Raw genomic sequence first — 13166 nt, 5'->3', positions numbered from 1 at the left:
CTCACTCTTTCCACTGCATCACAGCTGCTTTGTGATTTGAGAGAGAATTAGTCAAGAAGTGAGTGCAAACTGGTGGCCAGTGGCCAAACTTGGCTTACATGTGTTTTTTGTTTGGCCAGTAGCAGTTTAACTTTTTTTTTTTTTTTTTTAATGTGAACATCTTTGCACAGTGGCCAGCACTTTACTCTAACATCATATACCAGGTCCCCTTGAGACATATTACTTGCCTGGCTCTAGAAAGCATTTGCGTTTTCTGTATCAGACAGCAACTGGGGACAGAGAGGAGCAAGTCTCAAAAGGCTCATGAGAAAGGTATTTTAAAGGGCAGGAGGACTTTGTGAACAAGAGTTGCAGAGAGGGGTGCCTGAGAGGCTCAGTCAGTTAAGGTAGGCTGCTGAGCCTACATTCATATGGTAAAGGTCAAATTCTACCTGGTCACATCTCTACATTGCCAAACAGAACTATTTGCAGTGATGGAAAAGTCCTATGTCTGTCCTGTCCAATATGGCAACCACTAGCCACATGTGGCTATTAGGTACTTGAAATGTGGCTAGTGCAACTTAGGAACTGATTTGTTAACTTCATTTAATTTTTTAAAAGCTTTTATTTATTTATTTGACAGAGATCACAAGTAGACAGAGAGGCAGGCAGAGAGAGAGGGGGAAACCAGACTCCCTGCTGAGCAGAGAGCCTGATGCGGGCTTGATCCAAGGACTCTGAGATCATGACCTCAGCCGAAGGCAGAGGCTTAACCCACTGAGACACCCAGGCGCCCCTAACTTTATTTAATTTTAATTAAATTTAAGTAGCCACATGTGACTGTGGCTCTCTGTTGGCAGGACAAATACAAGTCCTTACAGCTGTTAATTCTACATTAAAATTAGTGATTCCCCAAATTCCAGTGAGTTCCTTACTCTGGTGGGGGTCAAGGGATGGAGACTGACTGTAAAAGGGAACAAGGGAACTTTTTAGGATGATGGAAATATTCTTCATCTTGATTATGGTGATGACATGGATGTATACATTTGCCAAAACTCATCCAACTGAACTCTTAAAAAGGGTGCATTTGTGTGTGTGAATTATACCTCAGTAAAGTCAGTTTTAAAAAAGGAAAAAGGGGGCACCTGGATGGCGCAGTCAGTTAAGCATTTAACTTTTGGTTCTGGCTTAGGTCATGATCTCAGGGTCCTGGGATCCAGACCCACATCGGGCTCTGTGCTCAGCTCAGAGTCTGCCTGAGATTCTCTCTCCCTCCCTCTGCCCCTTCTGCTTGTGTTCTCTCTTTCTCTCTCTCTCTCTCTCTCTCTCTCTCTCAAATAAATACTTTTAAAAATGGGGGGAGTAAAAGAAAAAAAAGAGTTGAGTTCCTGAGTTCCAGAGATAGATGTTCCACCTCTAGTCTATTTAAAGCATGCCTTCTGCAATCCCATTTTTTCCCCTAAGAACCAGCGAAGTCTTTACTACACATTACAGGACCCTGGGTGATCTGGCCCTGGCTACTTCAGACATTATTTCCTTGGCTCATGCTTCTGTCACACTGACCTTGTTGGTCCTCAAACACTCCAAGCACATTCCTGTCTCAAGGCCTTTGCACTTGCTTTTCTTCGGATTGGAAAACTTTCCCCAGGTAATCATTTAGGTGCCTGCTCAAATGTTATCCCCAGCAAGATGCCACTCCTGCCATCCTCTTGAAAATAACACCTCTGTCCTTTTAACCCTCCATGTCCTTATCCTGCTCACTTTCTTTACAGCACTAATCAGTATCTGAAATTATATAATTACTTGTCTATTGTCCTCCTTGCCCATTAGACTGTAAGGCTGTTCACAAGGGCAGGCAGTTTGTTGATTGTTAGATTCCCTGTGCCAGGCACACAGTAGCCTCAACAAATATTGCTGAGTGAATGAATGGCTATCATGGCCATATCCATGGCAGTGTTTCTGAGACTGAGATCCAAGCATACACCTTCATAGAAAATTCACAAATTCTCTAAAAAATGTTTTAAAATCCTGTGTTGGCATTCTGGTACTAGTCTAAAACAATATTTATGAATTCTCAAATGAGCACCTTACAATATGAGTTTTGAATGCCTGAGTTCATGTAGAGTTTAGGATTTTGTACCAGGGGAAAACCAAAGGACATCATGACAAAATGATTAAAGATTTCATGGTTATTTTGATAGAGTTGGGTCATCACATGTCACCAGGAGCCTAGACAAGCCAAACTCAAAAGAGCCAACACTCCAACTGCCAGTGCTACATTCCAGTTAGAAACAAATTGCACAAAGCACACATGCATGTGGACACAAACATACACACTCATTCAGAATAACTTAGTAGCTGTAAGTAAATACACAGGAATACACAGGAATTGTTTTGTGGTTTCCAGCACTAATCAGATTAGAGACTATTAAATTAAGATGTCATGCTTAACAAGGGGTGAGGCGCCTGGCTGGTTTAGCTGGTAGAACATGTTAACTTTTTTTTTTTTAAAGATTTTATTTATTTATTTGACAGAGAGAGAGATCACAAGTAGGCAGAGAGGCAGTCAGAGAGAGAGGAGGAAGCAGGCTCCCTGCTGAGCAGAGAGCCGGATGCGGGGCTTGATCCTAGGACCCTGGGATCATGACCTGAGCTGAAGGCAAAAGCTTTAACCCACTGAGCCACCCAGGTGCCCCAGAACATGTAACTCTTGATCTTAGGGTCCTGAGTTCAAGCCCCACGTTGGGCATAGAACTTACTTTAAAAAAAAAAAAAAAGTCAGTAAGTCAGTCAGAGAAAGACAATTATCATATGATCTCCCTCATATGAGGAAGTTGAGAGGCAACGTGGGGGGCTTAGGGGTTAGGAAAAGAATAAATGAAACAAGATGGGATCCGGAGGGAGACAAACCCTAAGAGACTCTTAATCTCACAAAACAAACTGAGTGTTGCCTGTGGGGGAGACGGGTAGGGAGAGGGTAGTGGGGTTATGGATGTTGGGGAAGGTATGTGCTATGAAGTGTGTTTTAAACCTGGCGATTCACAGACCTGTACCCCTGGGACTAATAATACATTATATGTTAATAAAAAATAAAAAATTTAAAAAGAAGTCAGATACTACAAATGCTAACCCTATCTTAAAATAAGTGACTACTTCACAGTTACCGGGTGATAATTAAAATTGGCATTCCAGGATTTTGTAGCACTAAAGTTTTTATTGAAATATGTGATCTGATCTCAAACTAGCTGCAGAAAACCTGGGAGTTATTAATACAGTGTATTATGTGCACTGTATTAATGTGCAAACTGTATCTGTGCAAACAGGTATCATTGCATTGACATTATTAAAGTAAACATAGACACATTTAATATAGATCAGAAGTTGCATTTTAATGCTCATAAGCCCAACAGTTCACAATTCGAATTAACACTAATTTTAAATGGTTGGATGAAATAACCACTGTCCTTGGGGCAGGAGAGTGCTTATCACTGCAGTTATATTACTATTCCTTCTCTCATCTTTTTCTTTTCCTTTATTTAAAACCCAAGGGTACTTTTGGTATAAAAGAAAATAGGTTCAAGAGTTTACTGAAAGAAAAACTTTATCTTCATTCCCATTACAATCTCGAGTTTTTGTAGAATGTCCTGATCTCTCCATCTGAACCTTCTAGCGCTGTACCCTAAACACAGTCTAATTCGATTCCCTTCATGGGTATGACATAAAGAGTCAGAAAAAGCATTACTTGACACATTTTTTTATACATAGAGTCTCATAAGACATTTTAATAGGTGAGAGAAGAACAAAAGTACAAGGCAGCATACTTTCTTAGCCCTTTGGGTCATTTACATAAATCCTTTCATAATATTCCAAGATAAAAATGCATTATAAGGGACGCCTGGGTGGCTCAGTTGGTTAAATAGCTGCCTTCGGCTCAGGTCATGATCCCAGCGTCCTGGGATCGAGTCCCACATCAGGCTCCTTGCGTGGCGGGGAGCCTGCTTCTCCCTCTGCCTCTGCCTGCCATTCTGTCTGCCTGTGCTCGCTCGCTCTCCTCTCTCTCTGACAAATAAAATCTTTAAAAAAATGCATTATAATTATGTACAAGAATATAAATGCAGTCTGCAACATTTCTATTTCGGTGGGCAGGAAAGTATTGGAAATTATGTATGTACTAAATTAAAGCATCAGCACTAGGTGTCAGTAGACCACAACATTGGAGAGGGCCTCAATTTGGGCATTGGTCAAATAGCAATAAATGGACATATGTCTTTCACAGTAACACCTCTTGCTGACCATTTTCTCCTTCAAATACTAATTTTCAGCCTGACCTTACTAAGTGTGCTCCACAAATTCTATGGATATTAATAGCTATCATGTTGAAGGGAGGGGTATAGTCAAGTAAATTTGAAACAATAAGTAAACGAAGTTAGTTTTCTTCTTTTTCCACTAAGGACTTCTCATAGCCTTTCTATGCTGATATGACACTCTGACTCCAGAAGACAAGTAGTGATGCTTCTAGAACATCTGGGGAGAGAAGGGCTTAGTGGCAAGAGTTGGCTTGCAGCATAACAGACTAGGATGTATTACATCTTTCATTTTGCACATTACGTTATTTACCCTGTATATTTTGGGGTGATCTGGGAGTGCTGATGGAGATTACAGGGATGTTAATACACTAAGCCACCGTTGGCATTATTATTGACGTGTAGCACTTCCACACCCCCATAGCCACAAAAACATTTTCAGTCTGTGTCAGAGGCATATATTTTAGGAAAAAACAACACAGAGAAATAGTGCCTCTCATCATGGTCTCTGCTTTCATCAGTGTGCTTAAAAATGCTTGTCCATATTTTCTGGTAGTTCATGGAGGCTTTTTTCCATTTAATGCTGACATGTATTTTTACACAGGATGTAAGAGAGAGATTCAGCTTATTTATATCTTTATTTTATATCGCAAAATACCAGTTGCCCCCAAACCTTGCACAAATATGTTTTTTGTTTTATTTTTAGGTCCATAACACTTCAGATCAACTTACCAATAAGTTCACAATGTAAAACAGACCATTATGGCTGAAATGTAAACTAATGAGAGTTACTTCAATTTGCCTGCAGCCCTTACCCCCATTCCGACCTCCTCACAAGGTGTATTTTGAACACCACTGGAAAAACTCATCCCCTCATAAATGGCTTGAAATGCCCTTCTGTAATATGCTACATTAAAATGTTTATTTATCCCAATTATTTTTCTGTTTTTCTGCCAGTCCCATACTTTAATTAATTTATGGAGCCTCAGACCTTTTTAATGTGACAGAAGAAGAAATGGAAACATTTAATAAATAAAATAACATGAGATTTTGGGGGACCCATAAAATTAGCATATTTCTTTAAAATGTCTGTTATTGGTAAGAGTTGACCAAATCCCTTCAATATTTAGAAGATTAACTTGGTAAAACCATATACTGATATGTTACAAGTTTACAATGTTGATACTCTTTGACATACAAATCACTTATAAGATTTAACCCTAAAGAAATAGCGAGAAATGTATGGGAAAATTTTGCTGTTGTTTATATTATTGATAGTATTGAAAATGTTCCAAATTTTAACAATGCAGGACTGGTTAAATGAATCCTGCACAGCCATGAGCCGGGATACTCTAGCCATTACAGTGATGTCATAAAAAAGAAAAATACCTTATTGAGTGCTTGTGATGAATCTGGCATTGTACCAGTCACCTTGATTGTATTGTCTTAAGCCTAACAATATCCCTAGATGATAGGTATCATTATTCCCATTCATAGAAGAGAAAACATAGAACTTGAAACAGCTAGTGAAATAGTGTTGCTGGAATTCAACCCATGTCTGCTCTTTACCCTTGTTCTTTTTTTTTTTTTTAAGATTTTTATTTATTTATTTATTTGACAGAGAGAGATCACAAGTAGGCAGAGAGAGAGGAAGGGAAGCAGGCTCCCTGCTGAGCAGAGAGCCAAATGCGGGGCTCAATCCCAGGGTCCTGGGATCATGACCTGAGCCAAAGGCAGAGGTTTAACCCACTGAACCACCCAGGCGCCCCAGCTCTTTATCCTTGTTCTTAATCACTGTCCGAATGATATGGGAAAATATTCACTATTTACTGATAAGCTATTGTCTTACAAACAATTTTTTTTAAAGTAGGTTCCACATCTAATGTAGGGTTTGAACTCCTGACCCTGAGATCAAGCAAGAGTCTCATGCTCTCTACCAACTGAGCTAACCAGGTACCCCAAATGAAAATAGTCCCATTTTTAAAGCAATCTCTACACAACATGGAGCTCAAACTTACAAGCCCAAGATCAAGAGCCTCCCACTTTCCCAACTGAGCCAACCAGGTGCCCCTGATGATGAGCTATTGTTTTAATGTAGTTTAACTGACATTAAAATAAACAACAAGCAAAAAACGTCCTCCTATGTGAAATCCCTCTCCTAAGTTAGTTATGCTTAGTCATTTTTTTTTGCCCAAAATGAATTTACCTTTACACATGTTTTTTAAGTTGATTTTTTAAGTGCCTGCTTTAAGAATTCAAACAGTACTGAATATTATAAAGTAGCTGTACCTTTAATCACAAATTATATATATGATTGGATATACTCACAGGCTTTTTTTTATGTTCCCTCAGTTCTGTCTCTTCTTGCTCTGGTGTCAGCTTTAGGCAAAGTGAGGAGAAGGATCTGGGAAGGTCTAGATGGCTAACTTTGAACACAGGAGAGTCCCTTACATGTGTAGCATGGTGGTTAGAAGTGCTGGTTCTGGAGCTCAGTTGGTTAGACTGAGTACCAGCTTTTGAATTTGAGCAGCTTGCTTGTCTTCTTTATACATCAGTGTCTTCATTAAATGAAGGTGGTCATTGAACCTACCTCGTAAGATCGTGGTGAGGATTAAACCAATTGGTGCACGTAAAGTGCTTAGGACAGTGCCTGGGACACAATAAATGTTCAACCATTAGCTACAATGGTTGTCGATGATGATGATGGTATGATGCATGTGTGCAGAGATGAGGAAGAGAAGAGAAATAACTCATGAGTGCTTACTATGTACCATATGCCTGCATGATCTATTTGATCCTTCTGAATTAGATACTTTTATTCCCTTTTAATAAAGATGAGGAACCTAAAATTCAGGGTGGTTCTATATGGAAGGAATAGAATATATTATTAGACCCATTTCTAGGACTAAGGACATACAAATACCAAAAGCTGCCTGACTAGAAGGTAGAAAAATGTGGAGGAATGAGATGAGAAACAGGCCTGCAGAGTCATACCACCCTTTGGGGCCAAGGGGCAGTGTTCCAACATTCAGGACTGAGTGGGTATCTAACCCAATCTGTGGGTATCAGAAAACTGCTTTGAAAATCCAACTGCTTTTATACTGGTTGTATTTGCTGTAAATATTTCTTGTTTTCTTCTCCCTTTTTAAGTACCAAGATTATTTCTGAACAGCCAGTCTGTCTCAGTTTGTATTTTGAGGGAGTAAAAAGGAAAAAGGAATCTTTGGGCACCTTCTGGAGCTTTCAGGTAGAACATGTCAGACACCAGGTATCCTAGGCTTCAAATGCCAGAAGCCTAAGAGGGAAAAGAATGCAGGGAAAAAAATCCTCGAGGTGTTTGGGTGGCTCAGTTCATTAAGCATCTGCCTCTAGTTGGGCTCCCTGCTCAGCATGGAGCCTGCTTCTCCTTCTCCTCCCGGCTTATGTTTGTTCTCTCTATCTCTGTCGCTGTCTCTATCTCTCAAGTAAGTAACTAAAATCTAAGAAAGAAAGAAAGAAGGAAGGAAGGAAGGAAGGAAGGAAGGAAAGAAAGAAAGGAAAAGAAAGAAAGGAAGGAAAGAAAAGGAAGAAAGAAAGAAAAAGGGAAAGAAAGAAAAAAGAAATCCTCTTCCCCAGAGGCTTCTGGAGTGTTCTCTGCTCTAACCTTAGAAGCTTTTGAATAATGTTGCCTAGAGAACGGCCTTTTACTTACTCATCTGTCCAGCATGACTCATCCCTAAGAGTGCGGAGTAAGTGAAATTTTACAGTATTTATGTTTCTGTGACTTTTATAAACATGATGATGTGGAAAGAGCATGGACTTTGGAATTGGACAGGCCTAAACTTTGTCACCTGGTACTTGTGTCCTTGTGGGCTACTTAATATCTTCTCTGGGCTTGGGGTGTCTGGGTGGCTAGGTCAGTTAAGCATCTGCCTTTGGCTTGGGTCATGATCCCAGGGTCCTGGGATCGAGCTCCACATCAGGCTTCTTGCTCAGCAGGGAGCCTACTTCTCCCTCTCCCTCTGCTCCTCCCCTTGCTTGTACTTGCTCTCTCTCAAATAAATAAATAAATAAATACTTAAAAAAAAAACTTCTCTGCGAATTGTCATGTATAAAATAGGAATAATGAAAATCCATTTCAAAGAATTGGTGTGGGGCACCTGGGTGGCTCAGTGGTTAAGCCTCTGCCTTCAGCTCAGGTCATGATCTCAGGGTCCTGGGGTCGAGTCCCGCATCGGGCTCTCTGCTCTGCAGGGAGCCTGCTTCCTCCTCTCTCTCTCTCTGCTTGCCTGTCTGCCCACTTGTGATCTCTCTCTGTCAGATAAATAAAATCTTTAAAAAAAAAAAAAAGAATTGGTGTGGACATGAAATGAGGCAGCAAAAATGAAAGTCTAACCTCTGGCACAAAGTATAAAGAATTACCCTGGGCACTCATGCCTTGCCTTTCTCTGTCAGACTGTGCGTTCAGAGTGAACATTTGGCCACATCTTGTATTTATTTTTATACTTTACTACTATATCCCTGTGCAGTGCTTTGTTTACAGTGAGCATCCTATAAATAGGGACTTGGCAACACTGGCATGCATGCACGGGAGTGGACTAATGGGTAAACAATTTTAGGTGTGTCCTAATGTTGATTAATCCATTTATCCTGTCAGAAAGAAAAACTGTCAAATGTCAATCAATGAGATGTGCAGTCAGGGCTGAAGAGTTGGGCAGGTTGTTCCTTGCACAGGGCCAGTGGCTCTGGGGGACAGTGGGCACCAAGCCCATGGCCCCCTCTACTTGCAGAGCCCCCTGAGAGCTCCTTGTTTCCATTAACTCAAAGGCAGTCTTCTGTGGGTGAACCATAGCCTCATCTCTTCTGACACCTGGGGTTCCTCTTACAGACAACTTGTTTTGCTTGATTTAAATTGTTTTCTTTTTCTCTCTTAATTATTAAATGCTTAAAAGGTAAAAAAGATACTGTGATATTTATTCACCCATCCTTTGAGATGAGTAATTGTTATCACTTCTTTGAAACTATAACATAATTTCAGACTTTTAGAAAAGTTGAAAAAAATATTAGTTTCCACACACCTTTCACAGTTTCCCAAGTGTCAATATTTTACCCACTTGCTTATCCTTAGCTCTCTAAATTACATATGCAGATTATGTTTTTGGACCATTTAGGAGAAATTTCCCTTCTTCCCACTTCATTCCTTTGTTCTTTCATTCCTTCCTTCCTTCATCTCAAATAAAACATATTACATAAAACTAATACTTCCTTGCTTCACCCACTCCCTTCTCTCCCTCCCTGCCTTTCTTTGCCTTTGTTAGGAAACCTGCTGTGTTACATGTTTTTGTCCCTCTACTATGTATGATTAGATCTACAGATACTGAACGTTCATTATTCGTTAAGACTTGCTTTGTGACCCAGTATATGATCACTTTTATGACTTTTCCTTATAACCTGAGAAAGAATATGTACTCTTTAAATGAGCCAAAGGGCACCTGGGTGGCTCAGTGGGTTAAAGCCTCTGCCTTTGGCTCAGGTCATGATCACAGGGTCCAGGGATCGAGCCCCACACAGGCTCTCTGCTCAGCGGGGAGCCTGCTTCCTCCTTTCTCTGCATCCTTGTGATCTCTGTCTGTCAAATAAATAAATAAAAATCTTTAAAAATTTTAAAAAAGTAAATGAGCCAATAGCGGGGTGCCTGCGTGGCTCAGTCAGTTAAGGGGCTGCCGAGCTCAGATCAGGATCTTAGGGTTCTGGGATCTCAGGGTTCTGGAGTTGAGCCCAGCAGCAGGCCCTTTGCTCAGTGGGGGGCCTCCTTCTCCCTCTGCCTCTCCCCCTGGCTTGTGCTCTCTTTCTCACTCTCTCTCTCTCAAATAAGTAAAATCTTAAAAAAAATAAATGAGCCAGTAGTTATAAACCACTTGCAACAGTGCCTCACACATCATAAGCACTGTGTGGTATTAAATTTTTAAGGCAGTGTACAGTTATATATAAATCCACTGGCTAAAATTTGTTAAGCGTCTTGTTCAAATTTTGTATACCCGATCCCTCAACTCTCAAAGAAGTTTGCTAAAAATCTCCCTGTGATCATGGATCTGTATATTTTTGCATGTATTCTGCCAGCCTTTGCTTGCTGGTTTAGAAGTGAGAGATTCTGGTCAGTTGTCAGCATCCCTCCTGTTAGTGTTTCATTGCACAGCGGAGAACTAGGATGGAAGTCAGAGCACTAACTGAAGGGAAAAGGCATCATGGGGAAATGAAGTTTATGAATCCAAACACGCAGAGAATCACAGTGGTGGTGACATCTCTTTTTTGTAAGCTTTTGCTCTGCAGCCTAATCATCATTTGCTACACCCTGATATTTCTCCTCCCAAATGCCCCGACCATGCGTTGCACCATCTCACTCCACTCCCTCCCCCACCATCCTTCAACTGTAATTCTTCTGAAGTTTAAGCCAATTTAGGGGATAATATTCTCCAAATGCCCTCTCCAATATTTCAAAACTAAATTTCAACATTTCGATGATATTTATGGGACTGGAAGCTGGGGAAGAAATGTTCCTTAACTGATTCATTGAAAATCAGATATTGTTGACTATATTATGATAAACAGAATACGCATGGAGAGTGGGAAAACAAACATGAAATAAAACCAAGTAAGCTGTGAAAATTGCTGAAAGAGAAAAGAACTGTTTCTGTAAGGAAGAAAATAGTGGGCGGGGGCGTGTCCTGTGATGTTTTGTGGAAGGAGGTTCCAAGAGGAGTCACCAGCTCTGAGAAGGTTGTGGCCAGAACTGAACGTGGCAGCTGAAGGGCTGAAAAAAGCCAGCAGGGCTGGATCCTGGTGAGTAGCGGAGATCCCGCAGGAGAGGCACCGGCTAGTTCACGGAGGGCTGTATGAGCCATGTCAGAGCTTTTGATTTTATCCCAGGAACTGGAATGCATTGAAAGGTGTTAAGCAGAGAAGGAGGTGACCACATTTATGGTTTTAAATATAGCTCTAGCTAGAAGGTGGAGAATGACTGCAGAAGATCAAGAATGGAAGCAGGGATACCATTCATAGCAACTTTTGCAAATGGGGCTTTTGGTGAGCTCAGAATATGTCTCCCTCTTCTCAGAGAGTTTACCATAACCACAACAGCAAGTGAAATAGACTTTAACTTCATTTGTAAAGGATCCTTTGTACAGTTTGTGGTGACCATCATAGACTGTTTATAGGTCTGGAAGATAGAGTTATAACCACAACTCTACCTCCAATTTAAATTTTGCAGGTGTTTTGTGAGAACTTTTTATTTTGAAAAATTTAACTTTCATTTAAAATGTACAATTAAGGGGCGCCTGGGTGGCTCAGTGGGTTAAAGCCTCTGCCTTTGGCTCAGGTCATGATCTCAAGGTCCTGGGATCAAGCCCCACATCAGGCTCTCTGCTCAGGGGGAGCTTGCTTCCCCCTCTCTCTCTGCCTGCCTCTCTGCCTACTTGTGATCTCTCTCTCTGTCAAATAAATAAATAAAATCTTTTAAAAATTGTACAATTAATTCCCATTACCTTGGAAATTACTTACTCAATGATTGTCAAGTTTGCTGACATTTACTTCATCTGTCACTTTTTTTCTTCCTTTGTAGAATTATTTAAAAGCAAATCCCAAATATATAATTTTGTCCCTTCATATTAAGGATCCATCTCCAAAATATGAACATTTTCTTACATACTACAAAGCCATAGTCATAAAATTAACAATTTATTGCTAACATCTAATGCCAATTTCATAACCAAATTTCTTTAATGTCTCAAAAATGTCTTTTCATAGTTCGTTTGTTCAAATCAGAATCTAAATAAGACCTGCGCATCGCACTTGGTTGTTAGATCTTCTAAGTCTCTTAATCCACGTTACTGCTTTTTCTTTTTTCTCCTTTTTTTTTCTTTTTTTCCTTTTTAAAATTTATGTTATTGACTTGTAGAAACTGGATTAATCCTGTAAAATGTCTAACTATTTTATAATAAAAACTGTTTTTTAAAAAACAAGATAAAATATGGGGTTTGAGCCTTTAAACTTCCAGTAAGTCAGACCATCTCTCTGGAATGTTCTTTGAAGTGTCTGGCATACAACACAGTTGGTGAACCATAAACACTCACCACACTTGGCACGCACATGCAAGCTGTTAAATAAGAGTGCTTGTGCTTAATGTTTTAATTTTATCACTCAGTATTCTCAGGTTCTTGACCTGCTTACTCACTGTGATTTGTCTACTGTTATTAAATTAACAGAATCTGAAAATAGCAGTTTCTCAAATGTTTTCAAAAGCAATTAAGATAATGCTTCAGTTTGCTAACCTCAGCCCCTTTCACTTCAGAAATTAGAAAATTAAAAATAGTTGAACTGGCATTAATAAAAAGCCAGGTTTTTTTCCACTTCTAGGATGCACAGAAAAAGCAGTGGCCAAACAATCCATGTTTCCTTCACCTCAATGTTGGTCTCTCCGAGAAGGATGACTTTGATTTCTTCACTATAATTAGCCTCTGTAGCCAATGGCAGAGTCTTATTATCTGCAGTAAGTAGAACTAGATCACTAGTTCTTTTGGCTTTGCTGTTTCAACAGGTTATAGTGCATACATATAATTGACAATACTATGGTTATATAAAATCTTGGCATAGCGAAAACTGGATAAAGAGTAATGGGAACTCTGTACTATCTTTACAACTCCTCCAAATATAAAATTATTTCAAAGTAAGACTTTTTTTTTTTTTTAAGAGAGGGAGAGAGAGGTGGGGAGGGGTGGAGAGAGAATTGTAAGCAAACTTCATGCCCAGCATGGAGCCCAACGTGGGGCTCGATCCCATGACCCCAAAATCATGACCTGAACAGTGATCAAGAGTTGGATGCTTAACTGACTGAACCACCCAGGTGCT

The sequence above is a fragment of the Lutra lutra genome, chromosome 4 (assembly GCF_902655055.1).
Source record: "Lutra lutra chromosome 4, mLutLut1.2, whole genome shotgun sequence".
NCBI classification, from domain to species: domain Eukaryota; kingdom Metazoa; phylum Chordata; class Mammalia; order Carnivora; family Mustelidae; genus Lutra; species Lutra lutra.
This window is presented reverse-complemented; position numbering follows the sequence as displayed.